Source organism: Prionailurus viverrinus, chromosome C1 (assembly GCF_022837055.1).
Source record: "Prionailurus viverrinus isolate Anna chromosome C1, UM_Priviv_1.0, whole genome shotgun sequence".
Classification (NCBI taxonomy): domain Eukaryota; kingdom Metazoa; phylum Chordata; class Mammalia; order Carnivora; family Felidae; genus Prionailurus; species Prionailurus viverrinus.
Genome location: NC_062568.1, coordinates 151,938,489 through 151,948,201, shown reverse-complemented (window position 1 = coordinate 151,948,201; position 9,713 = coordinate 151,938,489). Strand labels below are relative to the sequence as shown.

General features: G+C 34.2%; 1 pseudogene; it reads right to left on the bottom strand.

The window, feature by feature from the left end:
* Window positions 1-629: 629 nt before the first annotated feature.
* LOC125174324 (uncharacterized) lies at window positions 630-741 on the bottom strand (annotated as a pseudogene).
* Between the last annotated feature and the right edge of the window lie 8,972 nt (window positions 742-9,713).

Sequence of the window (9,713 nt, the reverse complement as noted above, 5' to 3'; positions counted from 1 at the left end):
TATTCTATCAGTACTTTTTCTTTGAGGAACCTTAACACACATATTTTCTTAATTATTTCAATAATCTTTTCTAACATTTCTTCATATAAAGCTTTCTCTTACATCTTTTATTAGATTTAGTATTGATTGCCATAGAGGTTTATTGATATTATAAACAGTACCTTTTTTATTTCATTTTATAGTTTGATGCTTGAATATAGTTTTAACATAAATGAATTTTGAATATTAGTCTCATTTTCAGCAATATACCTGAGCTCTACCATGGTTTTGAATAATTGGTCAGTTCTCTTGGATGTTCTATATAGAATATCACATCAGTAAAAATTAACCATTTTGTTTCTACTTTCTAATCCCTTTGGGCTCCTTCTCAGTGCTGTAAAGTGTGTATTTGTGAAAGTAGGCTAAATGATATAATAAATGTAACATTTCAGTGGCCACATAGAGAAAGAGAGAGAGGGTGCCTAGAGGGTTGTATGGAAGGTTTCCTTGTACCTCAGGTCTTGAGGTAGTGAACATCACTTATTCCCATGTTTCTTTACCCAGAATTCAGTCACATGAGTCTACCTAACTGCAAAGGAGACTGAGAGATATGAGCCGTGGGCCCAGGAAGAAAGATAAATAGCAGTTGTTAGTGGTAGCTTGATGTTCTTTGGGTATCTATTTGGATAGAGGAGGTATCAGATATTAAACTGATAAAAACAGATACTACACTTGATCTTAGCCAAAAGGCCAAGAAGTGATGGGTATCTATTTGGAATGAGAATTGCTGGGCCAAAGCATATCATTGTTTTTATACTTTCATATTATTTTTATGCTTTATTTTTGTATACAATATAGGGATATTGATATAATTTCAAGTTGGCCTCAAATACTTTGTAACAATACACAATTAGGACTCATTTAAAAAATTGATCTAGCTCTGTCCAAGACTGCTATCTTCTATGAAGTTATAGCAATAGCCTAGTATTTCTTCTATGTGGAAACAAACTTTTAAGGGAGAACATTGCTCAGGGGCTGTTAAGGAGGCCATCTCTGGGAAAAAAAAGAAACCCTGTACTAGCTTCTCCATTCCATTGGAAGCATCTGTTTTTTTTTTTTTTTTGTTTTGTTTTTTTATGTTTACTTATTTTTGAGAGAGAGAGAGAAAGAGCATGAGCAGGGGACAGGCAGAGAAAGAGGGAGACACAGAATCTGAAGCAGGCTCCAGGCTCTGAGCTGTCAGCACAGAGCCCGATGCAAGGCCCAAAACCATGAACTGCGAGATCATGACCCGAGCCAAAGTTGGACACTTAACTGCCTGAGCCACGCAGGCACCCTGGAACCACCTTTATATTTATTAAATCAAATGATAATAAAAGTCATTAAAGAACACACTGAAGCTTTTGGAGAGGAGAGGAATGTCTTTTTGGTCACAGAGATGATGGAGGTAAGAGAGTTCACATGACTGTGAAGTGTGCAGAGGCCACAGGCCTTCTCTAGCTCTTGCTGGAAGAAATTCCTCTTTCCCCTCCAACAGATGCCTCTTCGAATCTCATCCAACTCCATTGAAAACGATCACATTAATACACAGCTTTATTTATATGAAATTTTAGTACCTGGAAGAACAGTTCTCCCTCATTGTTTTCACTTTTGCTCTTCAAGCCCTCACTTAGAAATTGCCACGAAAGCCTCCATACCATTGGTCAAGTAGGCACTGAGTTCTCTGTGATGGGCACTAACACTATTAGACTGTAGGTCTAAAAAGGAGTGCTGGGCTTATAACAATGAAGAGTTTCATTTCAACTTGTTTTATAGAAGAATATAAGTCAGGCATGATGATATATTTAGATATCCAGTGTTCAGGTTAGAGAAAGTTGATTACCTAGGTAACACGTGATTAACAACAGGAAAAGTAGTGACCTGATGATCTGTATGTGACTAAAGTTTAGGTTACCAAACATGATACAGCCCCTGTATCATGATTTTTCCAGTATCTCCTGTTGTTTGAGTTTGGTGGCTACTCAGATTAGGAAATCTACAAAAGCACCAGATTGGGGTGATTTTGCAGTCCTATGGCAAAAAGTGCTGCAGAGAGACATCTTCCCTCTAAGAAATACTATGGTTTAGCCAACACATTGCTAGCTGAAATTCCTAGCTGTGAGAAAGGTTAGCAAATTTGCTAGCCAGAATTGCAAAGAAGGTGGAAAGAACGTGATAATTTATTCTGAAGGCTAATTTAAAAAGCAGGCTCCCCTTAAAATCTACTTAGACCCTTCTCACATTTTTCGATTTCTCCCTGTGTAACTGTATACCTCTTTTCCCTTCCTGCTTCCAATTCTGCTTCTGTCTTATATTCTTGTATCTCTCTCAATTTCCCCAATATTTACCTTTTGTCTTCTTTTTTCTTCTTCTCCCACTCTTTCTTCAACTTCTTTATCATATTTTCTCTTCTCTCACCTCCCACCTTTCTGTCACCTCCTCATAAGTCACAGGAGTAAATATAATTCTATTATTGGCCATTAATGTTAAAGACAGATTTTATTTATTTCTTGGTCTTTTTTTTTTTAATTTTTTTTTTCAACGTTTATTTATTTTGGGGACAGAGAGAGACACAGCATGAACGGGGGAAGGGCAGAGAGAGAGGGAGACACCGAATCGGAAACAGGCTCCAGGCTCTGAGCCATCAGCCCAGAGCCTGACGCGGGGCTCGAACTCACGGACCGCGAGATCGTGACCTGGCTGAAGTCGGACGCTTAACTGATTGCGCCACCCAGGCGCCCCTATTTCTTGGTCTTAATACAACATTCAAATTAATTGAATGTTCCATATACAACTTCATGTTATGTGACCTCATCTGAATACTCGGTTTAGAATAGGACTGAGGACTCTACATTTTTACCAAATACCCACAGGTGATTCTGCTGTGGGTGTTCTGTAAGATTACATTTTGTAAAATCCTGCTTTTGCTCATTTTTCACAGTTACCAGTACTACCTCCCATGCTGCAATTTGAAAACCTCCTCTTTTCTTAAATTCCAATGTCCACTATTTACAGATGACCTTGCATATTACTTTATAGAGAAAAGGTAATAATGTGAGTTTTTTCAGTTTTCATCTTTTGACAACCACTAAGGATGTGTCTCTTTTTTTCCCCTGAATTCATCCTTGCAACCCTTCTTTTATCAAAGCTGAAAGTGTGCTCTGAAATTCCATCATTCAGAAGACAAGTCCATCTCCCCCAGCCCCCATTATTCCTTCTCTTTACCTTTCTCTCTCCCTCCCTCGGTTCCTCTTTTTCTCTCTCCCCTCCTCCTCCCACCCCTCTCTGCCCTACTAATTCCTTAATGTTTTTGTTGTCACTGCTACTATTATTGATATGAAGATATATCTCTTTTACAAACTGATAAGCTTCTTGAGGACAGGGTTCACATAATCATCTTTATATACCTACAAAGCACGTAGTTCTATCCTTCAATAAATATTTGTTGAATAAACTATTAGTTATTCTTTTCCCTAATACAAAATAAAACTGAATTGGTCATTTTGTCTTCATGCATATTCCTCAACTGAGTGTTTTTCTAAATCATGGAAGTGACAAACCTCAGCCTTGGATTAAGGAATAGCTGTTCAGGGGCACCTGGGTGGCTCAGTCGGTTAAGTGTCCAACTTTAGCTCAGATCATGATCTCACAGTTCATGGGTTCAAGGCCTGCATCCAGCTCTGAGCTGACAGCTCGGAGCTTGGAGTCTGCTTCAGATTCTGTGTCTCCCTCTCTCTCTGCCCCTCCTGTCTCTCAAAAATAAAATTATAATCTTTAAACTGATTTGATTCTTCCATTTTACTGTATAATAGTTCTCTGTTTCTATATAAAAATAACACACTAAAATTACTTAACCTTTGAGGAAAATTCATATTAAAGGAAAATGTATCATTATTTATCCTTGGGCATTGTCCCTTGATTCAATCAGCACTTACATCTGGAGGCACTCATATCCCCATTTGAGAGGATTAAATCTAATTTAGTGATTAAAACTATCATTTGGGGTGCCTGGGTGGTGCAGTCGGTTGAGCATCTGACTCTTGATTTTGGCTCATATCATGATCTTAGGGTTGTGGGATTGAGCCCTAGGTTGGGCTCTGCACTGAGCATAGAGCCTGCTTGAGACTCTCTCTCTCTCTCTCTCTCTCTCTCTCTCCCTCTGCCCTGTCTCCTGCTCTCTCTCTCTCCCTCTCTAAAATAAATAAAATGAAAACAAAACAAAACAAGCAAAACTATCATTTGCCTGGACCTCTAAAAATTGTAAAATATTTTCCACATAAATTATGTCACTGGGCCTCTTGGCATCTTTTTTTCCAGGCTTTGTCTACTTTACCTAATCTTTCAATACTGGAATCCCTCCAGGCTCAGTCCTATGCCCCTTTCCTTTATAACTTTATATTCTCTCCCTAGATAATATTTTTTTAAGCCATGGTTTCAAGTACTTTGTTCATTTCAGTGATACTCAAATCTATATTCTTAGAATCATGTATACAACTGGTTGCTCGACATCACATCTTGGGTGTCTCATAAGCATTTTAAAATTTAAATATCCAGCATGGAATTCATGATCTTCCTCCAAATCTTGGCCTGCTCCATTCAAAAGCACCACCATCCATCTAGCCATACAAACCAGACACTGGTATCATCTATGACATCTCAGCATCCCTCACATCAACATCCAATATATTAACAATATTTACCCATTTCTGAAAATGCCTCCAGTTTGTCTATTTATCACAAGTTCACCACCACCATCCCAGTTCAAGCTACAATTTTTTCTACTAAAATAGACATTTGTATTTCTATGAGATGTAGGCATCTTGTAATAAATATGTCCAACCCATTCTTTTCCAATCTTCTTCATGGGAAATGGAACCACCATAAATCTAGTTTCTCAAGTGAAAGTTAAGAGATAATTCTAAATTCACCTTCCTCCATGCTCTAACCCCAGTTCTCATTGTGTTCTGATGACTATATATTCCAAATATATGTCTGTTTCATCTCTTCATTTCCTCTGTTAACATTCTATTCTAAGCCACCAACATCTATCAACTGGATTCCTACAGGAACCTCCTAACACATCTTCCTACCTCTACTATAGCCTCCTTGTATTCTACTCTCAATGAAATTCTTTTTAATATTGTGAATAAGATAATGGTGTACCCATTACAAAACTGTCCACATTCAGGAAAAATCCTCCAAGCCTTTCTATATCTGATCAGCTTATGTCTCCAACATCTTCTCCTACCAGTCCCTCTGTCTTTCACTAGACACATTGGCCTTGTTCTGTCCTTGAAACTCTACAAGTGTGTTCCCACTTCAGGGCCTTTACACTGATGTTCCCTCTGTTTAGAATTTATTTACACCAATTCTTGGCTTGGGAAGTTCCTCCTTAACTTAATTCATATCTCTGTTCAAATGCCATCTTCTCACAGGGGCCTCCTCTAACTACCCTTCCACCTCCTCCCAGTCACTTCTCATATCCTTACCTGCTTTATTTTTTTTTCAGGGACTTATAAATTATATATTATTATTTACTTACATGTTTATTACTTATATTTGTTGTCCACATCCCCCATGAAGGTAGAGATTCATACATCTTGTTCATAATTATATCCCCATTATCAGAGTACTTGCAAATAACTGGTGCTAAATAAATAAATATTTCTTGAATGAATGAATGAATGAATGAACAACCTTATGAGTTATATAAGACTGATATTAATGCATACCTATTTGACAAATAAGTAAATGAAAGCACCAATGTTCATCTCAGCTTTTATACAACATTTTCTTCCAAAGAAAATAATAACAGCTTACATTATTGAACTCTTACTAAATGCTAAGCACCCTTCTAAGCACTAAGAATGTACTGTGCTATTAATCCTCCCAACACTCCTATGAGATAGGTGCTATTATTATCCTCATTTATTGATGAGGGATCTGTGCAACTGAGTAATTAAGAAACTTACCCAAGCTTATAAAATGAGTGAAGAGTGAACCAGAATGTGAACCCAAACATTCTAATACAAGAATCTATGCCCTTAAATACTACATTAAATCTATTAAATTAATTAATAAAGGTAAATCACTAACACAGTGTCTGGCACATAAGTGTTATGTTAACTAGGTATTAATATTATTAAGTTGCTTTGTTGGTGAAACTCTTTTTTAAATATTTGCCCATGTTTATTGGTTCTACCAAGAGCTTTAAATCAATACTTATTTTTTCCCTTGAAGATACTGAGTTAATCCAGCACCATTTATTGAAAAGCCTTTCCTTTTCTTCATTGAATTACTTTGGATCCTTTGTGGAAAATCAGTTGACTATATATGCATTGACCTATTTCTAGACTTCCATCTATTCCACTGATCTATGTCTTTCTTTTTGGTAATACCAAACTGTCCTGATTAATGTAGCCTCTTATAATATGTTTGTGCTATTCAATATAGTATCCACTAACCTAGCTATTTAAATTTTAATTAATTAAAATAGAATGAAATTAGAATTTCAGTTATTTAAGTGCAGGAGCCACATTTAAAATGCTTAACAGCCACATGTAACTAGAGACTACTACATAGTACAATACATAATTACAGGACATGTCAACTATCATAGAAAATTGTATTAAACAGTGTTGTAGAAAGTCTTGAAATTGGATAGAACTTTTTTCTTTTAAAAATTGCTTTTGTTGATAATTTTATATATCTATAACAATTGTAAGTATCTATGCACCAAACATGAAAGCACCTAATACATAAAACAACTATTAACAAACATAAAGGAAGAAATTGACAGTAATACAATAATATTACAGGATTTAACACTCTACTTACATCAATGGATAGATCATCCAGAGAGAAAATCAACAAGGAAACGATGGCTGACACATGTGAATGACACATCAGACCGGGTGGACCTAACAGTAACACATATGTCCAGAATATTCCATCGAAAAACAGCAGATTACACATTCTTTTCAGAATAGACTTCATGTTAGGCCACAAAATAAGTCTCAATAAATTCAAAAAGTTTGAATTCATATCATGCATCTTTCTAATCATAACAGTATAAAACTAGAAATCAATCATAAGAAAAAATCTGGAAATAACGCAAATATGTGGAAGCTAAATAATGTGCTGCTAAACTATGAATGGGTTAACCAAGAAATGAAAGAGAAAATTAAAAAATATGTGGAGACAATGAAAATGAAAACACAGTGGTCCAAAATCTTTGAACAGGAAGAGCTGTTCTAAGAGGGAAGTTTATACCAATACAAGTTTATACAGAGGGAAGTTTCTACCTCAAGAAAAAAAAAAAATCTCGAACAACCTAACCTTAAATACAAAGAGGCTAGAAAAAGAACATCAAACAAAGCCAAAAATCAGTAGAAGGAAGAAAAATAATAAAGATTAGAGCAGAAATAAACTAAACAGAAACTAAAATAATAATAGAACAGATCAATGAAACCAGGAGCTGGTTCTTTAAAAAGATCAACAAAATTGAAAAACCTTTAGCCAGATTCATCAAGAAAAAAAGAGAGAGGATTCAAATAAATAAAATAAGGAACGAGGAAGGAGAAGTAAAAACTAACATCACAGAAATAAGAGGGATTATAAGAGAATATTATTAAATATATTAATAATGGATATATTAAAGAAATGGATAAATTTATAGAAACATATAACCTTCCAAAACTGAAGCAAAAGAAATAGAAATTTTGAACAGACCAATTATTAGCAAAAGAATTTAATCCATAATGAAAAAGTGGACTTCAAACAAAAAATTCACAGGTGAGTTCTACCAAACATTTAAAGAACATTAATATCTATTCTTCTCAAACTACTCCAAAAAATGGAAGAGAAAGAAAAGTTTCTAAATTCAATCTAGAAGGCCAGCATTACCCTGGTGCCAAAAACAGATAAAGAAAGATACTACAAAAAAAGAAAACTACAGGCCAATATCTCGAATGAACACAGACGCAAAAATCCTCAACAAAATATTAGCAAACCAAATCCAACAGTACATTAAAATATCATTCATGATGATCAAGTGGAACTTATTCCAGGGACAAAGAGGTGTTCAATATTTGCAAATCAATAACATCACATTAACAAGGGAAAAAATAAAAACCATATGATTATCTCAAAAAAGTGATTTGGTTATTTTATTCTAGGTTCTTTGTACTTTCAAATAAATTTTAGAATCAGATAGTCAATTGGTACGTCAAAGCTACTAAAATTTTGTTTGGGGTTGTGTTGAGTCTATTGATCGATTTGGGAGATCTACAATGTTATTGAGTCTTCCAGTTCAGAAACATCTCTCTCCATTTATATAGGTCTTCTTTAATTTCTCCCAGCAGTGTTCTGTTTTAGTATATAGAACTTGAACATCTTTTGTCAGATTTATTACTAGGTATATTGTTTTTGTCATGATTGTAAATAAAAGTTTTAATATTTTATTTCTAATTGCTGTTAGTATGTAAGAATTCATTTTTTAAATTTATGTATGTCTGTATTTATTTATTTATCATATGTAAATGGGATGATGGATGTTAACTAAACTTATTGTGGTAGTCATTTCATAATATATATAAGTCAAGTCAACATGCTGTACACTTTACACTTAAACAGTGCTATATGTCAATTACATCTCGATAAAGCTGGGAAAAAAGAAAACATCTTTTGTTTCAAAGTATAATTGGCATACAATGTTACATTAGTTTCATGTGCACAATACAGTGATTTAACAACTCAATATGTTATGCTATGCTATGCTATGCTCAAGTGTAACCACCATCTGTAACCATACAATGCTATCCCAATACCATTGACTATATATGCTATATATGCTATGTTGTACCTTTCATCTCATGACTTATTATATATATATATGTATATATATATACATATGTATATATGTATACATATACATTTATATGTATAATTATATGTATATGTATACATATATAATTATATATAAAATATATAATAATATATATTATATATAAAATATAAAATATGTAAATATACATAAAATATACAAATATATATAATTATATATATGCTTATTTTATATGCTTTTTTATAGTCTTTGCCTTGCCTTATTGCAAACCTTGTGCCTCCAGTACAATGTGGAGTAGAAGTATGGAAAGTGGGCATCCTTGTTTGTTCTCAATTTCAGGGGGGAAATGCCCTTTAAAGAACTTTAAGGAAGTTCCTTACTTCCCTATTTTGCTAAGGGCTTTTACCATGAATGAGTGTTGATGCTTTGTCTGAAAATCTGGAAATAATCATGTGGGGTTTTTCTCCTCTATTCTGTTAAAGTGATTAATTACACGGCTTTATTTTTACACATAAAATCAACCTTAAATTCCTTCTTGGATAACCCTACTTGATCACCATGTATTTTCTTTTTAATATGTTGCTCAATTTGTTTTTGCTAATATTTTGTTAAAATTTTTTGCATCTATATTATTGAGAAATATTGGTTCATAACTTCCAGCTTTTTGTAATATCTTTGTCAAGTTTTGGTATTATGCTCTATTGAGAAATATTGGTCCACAACTTCCAGCTTTTTGTAATATCTTTGTCAAGTTTTGGTATTATGCTCTATTGAGAAATATTGGTCCACAACTTCCAGCTTTTTGTAATGTCTTTGTCAAATTTTGGTATTATGCTCTATTGAGAAATAT